Below are 15,471 nucleotides of genomic sequence, written 5' to 3'. Positions count from 1 at the left end.
ACTGTTATATTATTGAAAAGGAGAATAAGGTGTTGTTGATAGCTCTAATATCTTCAAACAATTTTAGAAACAACCTTCACCTTCAGCTACAGCACTTTAAAGTTTCTTAGAAGCACTGCATATTTTAACAGATTTCTTAATCAGTTTCTAATGGTTATTTGGGATACGTAGAAGACTGGAAATACGTATGTGGGAAAAAGAAAAATCCAAGGGCACTTTTGCATGTATATCCCCTCTAGTACCAAACCTGTTCCAAAAGCGCTGCTTGGTCCTCAGCTGCGTGTTTCCCACCTGGCCCTTCCAGCGCCTCAACCGCCCCGATGTGCCAAGACAAATATTTGCAGAGCCACGCTGAAAACCACAGCACTGAAATTATTTGGGCTTACAGCAAACAACAAACAAATAAAACAAAAAAAAACCTGAAGAAACAAAAATTGACCCTATTGGAGGAGATTTTGCAGAATCCAGCTAACCACCTCTCCCTCCCTCCCCAATAAAAACATTTAAAAAATTGTTTTATCTGCACCATTTCATTAGCCCACAGACACACCACCACAAGCACTTTCACTGGTGCAAGCAAAAAAGGGGAAAAAACCTTCATGTGGCAAAGGAACGAATGGCCAAGAGGAAGTGGGCAGACATTTCTCCAACCAGCTTGGCTGCTGGAGAAAACTGCAGAAGCATCCTTTTTATGGCAGTGTTGCTAATGCCAGTTTAAATCACCGGTTTAAACCACCAAAGCAATTCTGATCTGCAAGAATTTTATGACACTGGAGATAATACTAGAAGTTTTTTTTAAGGAAAGACATCAAAAGCTTTCAAAAGCTTAGCTAAGAGTATCCATGTCAAAATAATGATATTGTTAAAAATTGTCGTCTATTTAGCCCATTGAAAAGTTTAAATTCAGGATTTTGGTTTGTTATTTCTTTACCTCCCATTGGTGGTTAACAGACCACAAATAGATACCCCCTACTTGCTCTTTTAGAATGATTCTAATCTCAAATTAAATAGTACAAATAACTAGTAAAATTGCCATCTAGGTCCTACTGATGGTAAAAAAAGCAGCAGCATTTATATGCATTCAAAAAAGAAAGCCAAAAACTCCTACAAAAGCTTAATAATTTCTTCCTATCTTCCTCCCTTCATCTCTTCCCACTTCAGCCCAAACAGTTTTTACTCGTACTTTTTTCAACTTATCCAAAACTAAATCCTGAACTACACAGCTCTCGCTATTCCTACCAAGTCCCACTGAAGCCAGTGAAGCGCAGACTGTGTACAGACCTACCACCGTCGACTCATTTACAAGATCAGAGCTTTGTACTGCGAGATCCCGATGGCAAAGACTGCGCCTTCGGTTCTGTAAAGCTGCGCAGCGTTCGGGCATCATCACAGCAACTCCCGAGGATGCAGAGATTCACATTCATGCCTCAAAAATTTAATACATTCTTTTCTATACCCATATGAGATTATTTTACATTGAGTGGTTAAGCTGAAGGAAAGAAACATGGGGGGAAAAAAAAAGAAAAAGCAAAAAACAAAAAAAGGGCCTTTGTCCTGAAACAGTTTTTTCTTTGCTTTCTTTGGAAGAGTCGTCTAAAAAACCACTGCTGTTGCAGAATGCTCTTTCATGACATTTAGCCTTAATCTCCTCTTTCCTCATTTCACTGCTTTATTTCTAGCTATAAGCCCCTACGCTAGCCCGAATATTTCCTTTTTATCTTTAGTTGTTTACAATTTCAGATATACGTAGGCTGTTAAGTCTTGTCTTGCCTGTTCTCTTTTCTTAGTCTTTCCATAACGTTACTTCCTCAAGAGCCCAGACAAAGGCACATTCAGGTGCCTCCGATAAATAAGGCAAATCACCATTTTAGCCCAGAAGCAGTATTACTAAATCATCTGGCTGGAATCCCTTGGAGCCGGTGTCCACCCAGAAATGGCTGTAAGTCATGCAACCAGTTACATCCTTTTCAGCGGATTGCACCGAGGTCCTAAAATTTGATACTTGTGTCTAGCTCTCACACACCATAACGCATGAAGCTTTGGTACTAAAATTCTAAGAAACCAGGTATTTCCTGAAATCCTCCGATTTTGGTAACCTATGGAGAGCAAATAAATGCAAACATGAAAATACACACAAAATGTCATCAAATCAAAAAACCGAAACCAAAACCCTATTCACAGAAATTCTAAACATTTTTTGCTATGCAAAGTAAATATGCAACGATATGGTTTTATACGAAATCCACCTAGATAAATGTCTGTGTGTTCCTGGGTAATCCTGGCCATTTGAAAACAGTGTTATGGCAATAAACCCAACGTTTTGGATCAAGAAAAAAATAATTAGCAGAGAGTAAAGGTAACTTTATGATCTATCAGAAATTGATATCAGATTCTGCATGTTCATGTTCAACTGCTGGTGGAAGCGGTCCTACTTCTTCTGCACTTTATCTGTTTCTGCCCTACACTTCGCCCTTCCCCTAGCACTAACACAACCAACTCACTGCACCAGGAGCTGACCCTTAAAACTAACCTGTTTTCTGGCTGCACTAATTATAACTTGGATTAGCTTCATCATACAAACACTTGTGCTGGCAAAAGGCAGACACCAATAACAGGGTAACAGAAATGAGCTTCTTTTGGTAGTTTATCATACCCAGAGCACACACAGGTAACCATGGAGAGATAAGGCCATGTGGAGCACTGCCCAACAGAGGTGGAGGCCTGTAAATACTGGAGTCATCACGGTCACGAGCCAGAGTTACCCATAGTAAACATATGGTGACCAAGGGCAGAGTACATTTGGCCTACAACCTCATCTTTCACTTATTCCACAGAAAACCTACACTTACTATAGGTTAGAATCACAGAAACGTGCCAGTTGGAAAGGACCTCCGGAGGTCTCCAGTCCGACCTCTTGCTAAAAGGAGCAACAACTAGATCAGGATGCTTAGGGCATTGACGCATCAAGTTTCACATACCTTTAAAAACAGATTTTTACCGCCTCTCCAGTAGCTGACCACCTTCATGGTGACTTTATTTTCCTTATATCTAACCGGAATCTCCTTTTTTCCAACTTGTGTCCATTGCCTCTCACTGGGCACCTCCAGGACAAGTCTGCCTCTGCCTTCTCCACACCCTCCTACCAGGTGGAAATGCCCTTTTAGAATTGCCCCTCCTTGGATGATAACCAACTCTGTATTTTAACTGCATACCAGTAAACCCGCAAGTCTATCTCCTATTCATCTTACAGGTAGAAAATGGACCCCATTTGCTGTAGAAATGAAGCATAAACACCCAGAAGACTACAAGAGGTGAACAGGGAAAGTTTAATAGATCTCCTTAAATCCAACCAACAACTCCATTTAGCTATTTCAGCTGCTCCTTCCACTATTCAGTACAACCACACCTTAGCATGCAAATAATTTTCAATTGCTACTGCCAGCTCAGCAGGGGAAGATTTAAACCTGGATTTTCTTGTACCATAACTTTTCATTCCTTGGTTGTCAAGGCCTGAGATATTCTGAATTCTGTGTAGTGTAAGAGCAAGAAACACTGCCAAGCAATCTCAATACCTCAGCAAGTTTTGCTTCTTTCTTTTGAAACATAAAGAAATATTTTTGAAAGTAAGCTGGGTCCTTTTAGGCGGCTGAGGTTACAACGTCAGTTTGTTGTTGTGTCACACTGTTGTCATTAGCAAAAGCTACAGATGCTAGGGATTTCTTAGGTCTTCTACCACTTACTGTAAATAATAACTGAATCATCGTAATAATCTTTGGTTTTAATACGCTTAGAAGGTTAAGTTGCTTCCATATTAGGGAGGAAAAAAACCCCTGCAGAAGTACAAGTGTTCCCACATCTTGACTGCTTTACAGCAGGCTACAGTAACACAAAACCCCATTCTTCTTCTGTCTCCGCTCACCCTGTAACCACAAATCACCACAAGCACGTGATCCTCCCACCACCACCTTGACTGCCTCCATGTTGTGAGGCTCTTGCAAGGTACGGTGCTTAGTTCTAGTCATCACCATCGCGCTGGGCACTGGACCTGGTTTGGGCACTGAAGTGCTCTTCAGGCCTCTCTCCCTTTTAAAGGGCTTCTGGCCCAACACAGTCATGTTCAAATACCTTTGGACCAAGTGCCATCACAGATCCAGCTCATTTTATGTTAGGCAATGTTACCACAGCGCCGTACTTCATTTGATGTAAGCCTATGGTACTTCTGAAAAGGGCAGTCTTGCTCTTCCACAAAGCCCCCCATTCACTCCCACTGCCTCCCCTTGCTAGCACAGGCACTTACGGGGCCATGCAATGAACCACGGCGAGCCAGGCTGAGCACCTGATTTGACCAAAACCTACTTTGGGGGAGAGGGGAGGAGGGTAAAATATGAGCTTTTACTCATTTTCTAGTTATAAAAATGTTAGTACTAATGCAAAAGGAAGCAGTAGGGACCCAGGCAGCTGGCTCTCATGCCCTATTTGTTCTTCCCCTGTACTGATACCTCCCAACTTTGTTCGTCAGGACTGCCTTTTCATTAGTGTCAAAGTCATTAATACAAATACTTAAAATCAGTGTTAGGGCTGTCCTTAAACTCCTATGCTAACTTCATGCTACCTTGAGAGTTCCCCTTTCTGCAATACTAACAGTCATTTATTTTTAAAAGCCTTGACAAGATGGCTAATTCTTGCAGTATTTTCTACGTTCTACAATTTAACTATGGTTTCTAATATAAAATTATATCACAAAGCTTCACTGAAATATTTTACAAGAATGGCACCATTCTTAGCTGAATGGGAGTTCCCCATGGAGAATAACATAGTCTAAAACAGCTCCAAGATGTAAATCTCTCATTTGTCTCCCTGGGTTCTCTCATCTGCCGCCTTCTGCATCACCGTCACGTACCGAACCCACCCTAGGTTCCCCGAATGCCCCTCCCCAGCTTCTTCCCCAACAATTCCCATCAGATATTCCCTGAATGTCTCAAGAGTATTGACTTATCTTCCCAGAACATGTGGTTGCTCTAGCAGGATCTCATGCAGGGGTGTGCGTGCCAGCGGGAGGCAAGAGAAGCCATGAGCGGCCGCAAGCGCAGAGCCTCGTAGACCTCGCCTCCTGTACGAAGAGATTTCTGACACACTTGTCTGTCTACTGAAAACCTGCTGTGTGATCTAAGGAATATAGAGGAAGATGTTCCCATACTCTCAAAACCAATACACTGAGTGATGAGTCCCTAACGCTGCCATAGGATGTTGTGGAGGACAGAAGTATAAATGCCTTCAAAAGGAAACAGTAGTTATGGACTACGGATCCATTAGTAACTATTAAAAACACGTGGTGTGAGTCCAAGCTTCATTTCTAGATGCCCGGTGGTATCTGAGGTTCTGATAATCAATGAAGTATATCTCTATACATCCCCTTTTGTTAAGCCCCTGTGCCATCCGTTGTCACCCACGGGGTACAGAAAGGGCTACAGATGGACCACAGACCCGACCCAGCACAGCTCTCCTGAAGAGAGTAACAGGACATCTTCAGACCACAGGAGAGCAAGGAGAAACGCAGCCTGCTGCCCCTTCCCCTCCAGACAAATCTGAGTTCAGACACAAAGGCTGACAACGTGAGACTGAGATTTGTGTTTACATTAAAAACTAGAAGGTTTATTCATTTAATTATTTTTACGACTTTTCTCCCTAGTCTCCTCCCTCTTCGTCAAGCCTTGCTTTTCTGCCACTGCAGCCCCAAATCGATCTCTTATCTCTGACCACAGTTCTTCGGGCTCCTGATATTTCATCACCCATCCATCCTCCCAAATTAAATCACAGTAATTTTCACCTGTGTATTCCCTCTATTGATGTGATTTCTCCTCATCATCCCTTATTTTCTTATTTTCCATCAATAACAAACTAAAAATATCACAACTACCTCATTTTAGTCTGGTAATAGTTCCTCACATGAGGAACCTCTGGGCCTTTCAGTTCTCATGTCCGATATGACTACATCTTCGGACTTTCATCTTCTCTACAATTAACCAGTTGTGCCACAGGTGGAAAAGCTGAAGTAAGCAGGTGGAAAAGCTGAAGTTTGCTCCATCACTACTCTTGCATGTCAACATAGTACAAACATCATTTCTTTTCTTCCACAAAATTGTGGGCGGGCTTGCATCAGAGAGACACTGGGTCCTCACAAAAAGTCTGAACAAGTAACTGCAAAAGAACAAACAGAAGAACGTGACACACACAGTCCACTGCAGGGAGACAGCGGGAATGGCGGGTACAGACAGCTCGAGTCAGTAGGATTGCCTGGCTGCCTGCAAAACCTTCAGCCAAGTTTTCCTTCACGTGTTTATTTTAACCTCCTAGGCAAAGCGTTTGGCAAATATTGCTCGGAAGACAAACTCTTTCATTGGTAACTTCAACATTGCTTAGTTAAAGGTCTGTATACTAGCTGGCAGAAATTTTGCAAAGCTGAGATAGATGATAAAAGAAAGCCTCGACCCCAGCTATAAACAAAGAACAGAAAATTCTCTAAAAATGAAAAAAAAATTTAATGTTCAAGAAACAGTGGGCTATTTTTTACTTTTTAATAGGTAGAAGCTTAGCTCATGAATTAACCTGCTACTCCCTGATAAAACAGAACAAATTTTGAGACAATAAGCCCAGGAATGTCATTGCAGTTTGAAGATTCTGCTCCACCTTAAGATTTTACAGCCATAGTTCAATACCAGCCTTCCCGTAAGGCTGACTAAATCCCAGAGCAACAAACATGACATAGAATAATAAAATCTTAAATTAAAATTTTACAATTACATATTATATGTGTAAAGTGTAAAAATAGTCAACACAAGTAAAACATTCACGTCAAAATCATTCTTGCGTAAAGCACAATATAGTTACTACTTCATCAGTTAAAACAAGTTTCATGCATCTCGAGATGGAGTCACAAACTTCAATCTCAGTCTGAATAGTCAGACTACTAAATTTTAAAATCTGAACTATTTCCTCAGACTCTAACAGTCTTGAAGGAAGAAAAAAAAAAAAAAAAAAAACCAAACACCCAAACAGAGCAAAGTAGACACAAAGTTTAGATCCCACAGGTACTATTTTAAAGTTGATTAATATTTGCAGGATCCCTGCTTTAGGTATATCTGACAACTTGTTTAAGAAGTCAGAAACAACTGCTGCATTTGGGAAAAGAACTTCTATTTTCATGACTGTTTAATGTAAATAGTAAATACTAAGGTAAACTCTGGTGTAAATATAAATTAGAGTCCACAAAAGACAAAAATGGCAAAGAAAGGATTTGTTACAACTTTTAGGATAATTACATGGACTAACAATTGCATTGATTAGTATTTTGAGTGATAACACATATTAGAGATGTTTAAAATATGTAAATACGTATGTTGTAAATGCATACTTGAACTTGTAAATAACAAAGCAGATTAATGGAAATAAAGATTAAATATATTTATTAGTATTACCTGGCACATCAAAGAATAGGCAAAAATGTAGCTGAGGTGATGAAAAAACTGGGAAGTATGTTCAACATCAAGGCTTTGAACATAAAGCGAGCGTGGCACATTGGGTAAATGAGGAAAAAAGTTACAAATAGGCAACAATAAAGACTATCTAGTACTGATATTGAATTGAGAGCATAGAAGCACAAATGACTTACAAGTCCAGATAGACTAACTATTTATTATATTTATAAAAGCTTCAGAGACTCCAGGCAGATGCTATATAGGCACCAGGTATCTTTAAAATGGGCTTTTCAATGAGAAGCTGTAGTACCAAAATGAAGAAGGAAGTTTCATAAAAGGCTGCAAGAACATGCATGGCAGGGAAGGAGACATCAGGAAAAAGGCAAACATTCCCCAAACCAAAATCACAGAGCAGTCCTTCATCAACTGCTAAAAAGCTGCCGAAACCTTAGAAATAGAATTGTTCTTCAGAAGAGCCTCCTAAGAAAATTTCAAAACATGAGCTCCAGGGACAAAGCCCGATGGGAAATCACACAGGAAGAACTACAAAAGACAACCTCAAGAGATGACAAAGTGTGACTTCTGTTGCGTTTCCACTACTGCTGTTTTTCAAAAGGAGTTAAATCCTTGGAGTAGTAGTCCACGAAAATTACATCAGAAGAAACCATAAAATACGCAGCAAACCCTTTTACCATCTGCTGCTGACCCCAGGACGGCACGCGGGATGGCAGGAGTGCTGTCTGACGGGCCCGGATTTAGACTGGCAATGGCAACAACCCATCCCGTGCGACTCCAAGCTCCTTTCGCTTAGAAACCCGCCGGTGTCACCAAACGAATACTGGTAACTGTATTTCCACCTTGAACTACAGTTTGTGCTACTTCGAGATCACACAGAGAGATCAGTCACTGCAAACTGTCAAGAGGAGCAGAACATTACTTTCATAGTATTTAAATAAATTATAGCTTCAACTAGGCTAAGAAGGCTGGAAGCTTCACAACAGCACATCTGAAGCAGTTCTGCATGAAGGGAAAAGAGATATATCTGTGCAGCAGCGTATGCACCTAGAGCAAGGAGACTGGAGAATGTTCATTCATCAACGTTTCCTATTATTCAGAAGCGAAATAGTTTTGTGCAAGAGAAAGCGATCTGAGAACTTCTGAACGACGCAGTCGGAGTCCATAGTTGTTTTGAAAAGGCTGAAACTTTTCACAAAAAACCAAGACTACTAGTAGCAGTAATCGGCAACTGTTCCTTATTGTCAGAAGATTTTATAAGAAGGTCTGAAGGATCTCCTATCAGCAATCTCACACTCAGCATCATTTACACGTGGAGGGAAAGCAGGTTTATAGAGAATGCAGATGGAGTGACTCCTTGTACTTTATTTAAATGCAATCCCTCACACTTGCAAATGTCAGAATATACTAATTTATATTAGCATATTCATACCCTAATATCAGAAATATCATAATAGAGGGAAATATCTTGTTTCTAAAGCTTCTTAAATTATAGAATTTAAAAAAATAATCTAAAAATGCTTTGGCTGTGCAAGAATTCTTGACCTTAGTCAATGAAAAATTCAAATGAATTAACGAATAGATTTCTTCTAAGTAAATATTTGAAATTTCGTCATCAATTTGTGACTGACAAAACATTATTTCCCTTCTGCAGGAAAACAACCTTGCTTTCAAAAGCTACTTCAAAACTGTGCAAGTTTGGAGGATGCTACCCCAGACATACGCTCTTCTGCATCACTACACCTTCAATTCCACGAACACAAGATTCTATTTAACATTCAAGTGTTGACAAACATGTGAATTTTAACAGTAACTTTTCAGCCTCCCCCCCCAAGTTATGAAAATAAGGACCCAAGAACCTACTGAAGGTACTGGAAAGTATGAAAGACTTAAATTTGCTTTAGCCAAAATCCTCACAGGTCACGTTTGTATACATTACCAGTTTTAACTGTTTGGTCTTGAACACAAAAAAAGGCAAAGGGATGGTTTGGGGTTTTTGGTTTTGTTTTGCTTTTTTTGTTTGGTTTGTTGTTGTGGGTTTGTTTTGTTTTGTTTTATTTTTTAATGTATTAACAAAGTCATCTGACCATATTTGATACCTCAAATATCTTTTATTAGATTGCTCCAATATTCTTTAAAATTGTCACTTTTCAAATGTCATCATATGTGAGAAATTAAGTGCATAGTTATTATAAACACGAAACTGATTCACATTTATAAAAATGGAACTGACGTTTACACAGATGCATCATATACCATTCATTTTGATATTAAACCACAATTAAAAATCAATCAATTCTGTGAAGCAGAATAAAAAACCATCACTTCACATAAAAAGGAAAAGAAAAGGATGAGCCTCCTATGGAACTAAAAATATCCCACCATAATACTATGGGTCAAAACTCAACCACCACCCAAGACTCCTTCCCCCCAAATAACGTGTTTTTGTATGAGGCAACGGAAGGACACGAGCGGTTCTGCCTTGTATATGGCTGGATGCAACCCTACGATTTTAATTACAGATTTTTCTTTTATCATTGAATGTTTTAATTACTTTTAACAGAGAGTTAAGCAGGAGAACTGAGGTGATATCTGTAGGCTAAATCTCTCTTGGCCTGCTGAGTGCTGACTGGGCTTTCTGCCCTGAGCTTGGATGGATACTCGTTATATAAAGGTATATCTTAGCAGGTTTGATTAAATCATCAATGAGTTCTGGAAAATGCCCCATTTTAATTTGTCCAAGCATACAGAGGAGAAGCTGGAAGTGAAATGCAGTCTGCAGACTAAGCAGGGTAAGAAGCAGCCATTGACTGTACGCTTTTTTTGCCGCTGTCTCTGCAGGTGACGATGGGCAACCCGGCTGCCATAGCTGTATAACCTTGCCTTCCCAAACAACGATCCTGTGCTCCACATTCGACAAAGAGGAGGTAAAAATGACACAAATCACCATGACTTGCGTTCTACAACTAACGACCACATCATCACAAATACTGGTGGCATTTCTACATTTACCATGGGTCAACCTGAGAATGAAAAAACGAATCTGAAACTTAATCTGAACCTCATCAGGTTTCATTTTGTTTCTATCTAACTTTAACTTTTATTGTATTCTATCCTATTAGTTGGATATTTAGTTAATAGAAGAAACTTAAACCATGTTTTCTATTTTGTCCCTTCCAGGCCATGGCTTCCGACTTGAGGAGGTCCTTTTCAGACACCTGAAACAGAGCTGCCTTTAATTGGTATTCCGTGGTACTGGTCCCAAAACTGCTGCCTGAATGAAGACACTGATGGTTTTTAAGGAAAGTTGACTTACACATGTACCATTTAATTCAAGAAACAAATATGCTTTCTAAATTCTGAGTGCTGTTCAATTCTGAGGTTACTCAATCTAAACGGGATCCTACTTCAATTTCTCAAAATGGAAGGAAAAAAAAAAGAAGCTATTTTTAATGATGCTTTATCATTAGTGATAAGTGAAACTACAAAAATAACTAAATGTTTTGGCTGTACACTTAATTGAGTAAAATTTCCTATTATATCTTTGCACCCATAATAGTTTGGCTTCTTAAATCAGAAAAAGAGGTTCCTTTTTCTGAATTCAACTAGACTGAATATAATCTCCTAGAAGACAAGTTCAGTATATTCATACTTTCCTCCTCTTTTTAAACCCACCAGTATTCCCTAAAATGATAATATACTATGATAACGGAGACATCTTAGACCAAGTCCTGAATCCTGCATTCAAGAAAGACGTTTAGGCGCTGGAAAAGCCCAAGTTTGGTATCCCAGCTGTAATAACAATTCCTTCTCATCTTGAAGCGTACCACAACTGCTCAGGGCGGGATTCAGCTGAAATGTAAGCATCCAACGCCATCTCCGCTCTGCCTGGCGCACAAAGGCCAATCGAAGACCGCACAGAGCAGCAACTGGAGGCCAGGCGGGAGACAGACACTAAAAATCACTACCTGCTGACACCCAGGCGCCTGCATCCACCTTTCAACTCTGTATTCCATTACCAAGAAAAAGCACCTTTTTTCTTTGTACGCGACAATAATTTTGAAAATAAAAGCTAGCGTTTCATATGTGGATGTTAGAAATTCAAAGTGGTTTCCAAGAGCTAAGTCTTCTCAAATAGAGTATTAAAATACGTTTAAATGGACATTTACCTCTATATTCGCAAACACAAAGATGTCCGTGCAGGTCAGTCACTTTTAGGGCTCGGTCATGTTTTTGATAATGTCACTTAACGTAGATTTTAGTGGAAGCTCGATTCTGCATTTAATCCTTAACTTCTAATCATCTGCTAGATAAGATGTATACAAAACATCTATATAAACCATATGGTCCTGTGAAAACGCGGAACTGAACTGAATGAAATGCGAGCTCTTGCCTTTTCTGAACACATCTGTTGCTGCGGCTTCTGACAGCCCAGCACCAAAAGGGCTCCCACATAAGCAGGACATAAGGCAGGAAGCATTTTGCACATGCTGTGCTAGGCTGCAATTAGCAGATTCAGAGGCCACCTGTCACGGGGCCGAGCGGCACACAATTCCAGGGGACAGGCTGGGGGAAGCAAGCCGAGCTTTCGGTAGATGTGAAGCATGCCCTGTTTCCTTTGCTGACAGCACGGTGAAATATCGCCTTCCTTTTCCCCCTTCTTCCCAGCATACCCATTACACAGGTCTCTGCTGCCAGATTACCTTAACGTACATGACGGGGGACTGCCGCACGCTAACATTTAGACAACTTATTATTTGCAAAGTTATCCAGAGCTGGAGGACAAATCTGAACTGTTCTCCTCGAGGCAAGGTACTGCACAGATCATTGAACCTCGTCTTCCTTTCATCTAAAAAAACCCCCATAAACCCCAAACAAATCATGTGGGGACTTCTCTAATTACATAATCAAACACGGAATTCTTACTGTGACATTTTCGGTATTTGCAATGATGAACTTCTGCGATACACACAGAACATGACAGAAAATCATTAGGCAAGTTCAGAAGTGCTGAGCTTCTACCCTTCTTGGCACATTTTAGCTTTGATAGCAGTCAATTTTTCCCTCATTATAAATGGGAAAAGTAAAGATATCGTGAAAAGGCCACTTAAAAGCAAAACAAAATAAAGGAATGCAAATTTATACTGGAGTTACACAACTGCCAAGAATGCTCAGAGCCTGCTAATCTTCTGTTTAATACTCGTATGGTCTCCTCTTTGCCTCAACAGTGCGTATGCAACACTGAAAACTTCGAAAAGTGTATTTTAAAAGCTGACTTTGAATACTGTGAGCATGAGTCAGACATAATTTACATGGCTGAAATTTCACTAAATAACTTTGAAATTATACCACCATAAACCTTGTCAGGAATACTTATTTTCAGCTTCTTCATGCATTCAGTTACTGTAATCCTGAGCCCTCTACCAACATGAATAAATTTAACATTATATTAAGAGTGACGCAAGGCTACCATCAGTCACTTTTTAAAGCACAGATGCAGAAGGGCGTGATCAATACAACAGCGCCTAGGAAGTAAGTGACAGCGCTGAGAATACGGCTCAGCCATTTGAGCCCCGGACCTTTCACCACAGACCATATGCTCCCCTGGCATCCCAACACGTCTTTAACAACCAGACAACCTTTTCCCACACTAATTTTGTTTAGCCAGACTGCTTCAAACACACCTCCTTTTTTCAATTAGCCACACAAACATGAGAAAGTGGTCACAGACCCCTGATGTCTGTTAATGACACACTGAAGGGCTGAAAGCTCAAAGAAAAGCTCTGCCTTCTGGAAGATCCAGTCAAGCCTGTGGGTTGCAGCAACGCCAGGGCAGGTTGAGGTTGGATATTAGGAAAAATTTCTTCACTGAAAGGGCAGTCAAGCACTGGCCCAGGCTGCCCAGGGAAGGGGTTGAGTCCCCATCCCTGGGGGTATTTAAAAGACGGGCAGATGCGGTGCTTAGGGACGTGGTTCAATGGTGGGCTTGGCAGCGTTAGGTTAACAGTTGGACTTGATGATCTTAAAGGTCTTTTCCAACCTAAACAATTCTGATTCTGTGATTCTAACATGGAGGAAAATGTTAGGAAGGAATTTGCATCGTTCTCTCTCATGTTAACTCATCTGAGCCTCCAAGATCGCAAAACACTGTTCCTCTTGCACGCTGCCCTCTCTGCTCGTGCCTGCTGGCGTGCTCTTGCCCACTGGGACATCAGAAAGGACCACAAAAAAAAAGCTGTTTGCAGCCTGACAAACGCTCCCATGGCATTCAAGAAGAACCAAAGAAAAAGAACTTCTGCCCTCTCCAAAGGACGACAGAAGGCGCCGCTATTCCTAGGAAAGTCATGGAGATGTGACAGGGATCCATTGCCCTCTAGGTGAGGCGCAGACACCGTACATTCAGATGACAAATTTTTATTTTTTTTTTAAAAAGTTATTCTCATGCTAGGATAAGCATGCATAGTACTTACCTGGACAGTTGAGGAAAACCAAATAATAAGGGATGAGTTGACTCTGAAGACGTGAAGAAAGGGCAGAAAACTTTTTTTTTTTCTTTTTAAAGAACAGTTGTGTTTTATTATCTACCGTAAGGGAACAGTTAGTACTGCTCTCAAAGGCAGGCAGACAAACCTGCGGAGATGAAAGTTCCTCATCTGATGACCATTCACTCTTCTGACAAACTCAAAGTCCATTCAAAAAATTACCAACACTCTATCCATTGAAAAAGCAAAACAACATGCGTTTGGGTTGGGTTTTTTTCCTTTTTTTTTTTTTTTTTTTTTTTTTTTTTTTGACAATCTACATTGACCAGCCTATATTTTGATACTGTTGATCTCATATTTTTGTCCTTTTAACTGAGTTGTACTTGTTGGTGTACAAGTTTACTTCTACTCAGTGAAGACCAATATTTAAAATATGTTGAAATAAAAACCAGCAGTCTAATTCAGTATCCTAAGCACCAAAAAAGTAGTATTCATTAAAGCATTAATTTCCAGAGATGCTAAATAATCTTACTTTGAGATTAAATTTTTTTTCAAGCTATGTTGATACCTGATATTATTTAGACAGCACAGTGACAACCATGCAAAACATATTCTGCTTTGAAAGTCTTCTCCTTAGATTTAGATCCTATTAATTAAAAAAGTCTCCTCAATTGTCCTTCCTTACTCTATTTGCAGCACAAAAACAATAAAGACCAGCAAAAGTTAGCCTCATGATTTTTTGCTGTTAATTCCTCTCGTGAATACAGCGATGTGCATAATTACGGTATACGTACTTGCCTAACATCTTCATTTGCAATGGTGTTGAGTCCAGGTTCGTGGTTCTACCTAAAGAATGGCAACAAAAAAATCACCCTCACCTTTATTAGACCAATTCGCGTTTGTCCTTTTAGCTCTGACAAGGTAGTTTTCCCATGCTAAGTTCACCATTTCATCCAGGAATGGAACACATGATAAACTCACAAAACCATACAAGTATAATCCTGCTACCTCCTAAATCCATTTCAAAATTCACACTGAATTAATCTACAAGTTCCTGTTTCTTTCTTCTGCTGACGTCCTCTTCCCAGCACACAAAAATCACGAACAAAAGAGTATGAATATCTTACATGACTGTAGCATAGATGGACGCTTGCTACTGCTAATAAAGGTGGAAATGCTTATCCGAGCCATATGCTCATATTCTTGCCACTTTACCTTCCAGTTCTGCTCTATGCACTGTTAACTAATAGCTTACAAAGACAGCAGCCAGGTTATACTCCCTGGCCATATCAGTATTAGAATATCAACAGGAAGCTTTAAGAGAGCTCAGAACATTTGCCCCCTCTCTTTAGTATTTTATTTCTCACTGCATGCAGACAACATTCATTCCTTCAGTCATGTAACTAAGCCCGAAGTGAAAATAGGTATATGACAATTACTTAAATATCTTTTAAAACTGTTATCTTTATAAACAGTTGTTACATGCGTACACCAAAAAA

General features: G+C 40.0%; 1 protein-coding gene across 19 annotated transcripts in view; it reads right to left on the bottom strand.

The window, feature by feature from the left end:
- MBD5 (methyl-CpG binding domain protein 5) overlaps positions 1-15,471 on the bottom strand; it is a 155,212-nt gene that overhangs the window by 114,959 nt on the left and 24,782 nt on the right. The window lies entirely within an intron of this gene.

The sequence above is a fragment of the Platalea leucorodia genome (assembly GCF_965183815.1).
Source record: "Platalea leucorodia genome assembly, chromosome: 5".
Lineage (NCBI taxonomy): Eukaryota > Metazoa > Chordata > Aves > Pelecaniformes > Threskiornithidae > Platalea > Platalea leucorodia.
Note: the sequence above shows the minus strand (reverse complement) of the source record. Positions and strands in the feature narration are given on the sequence as shown.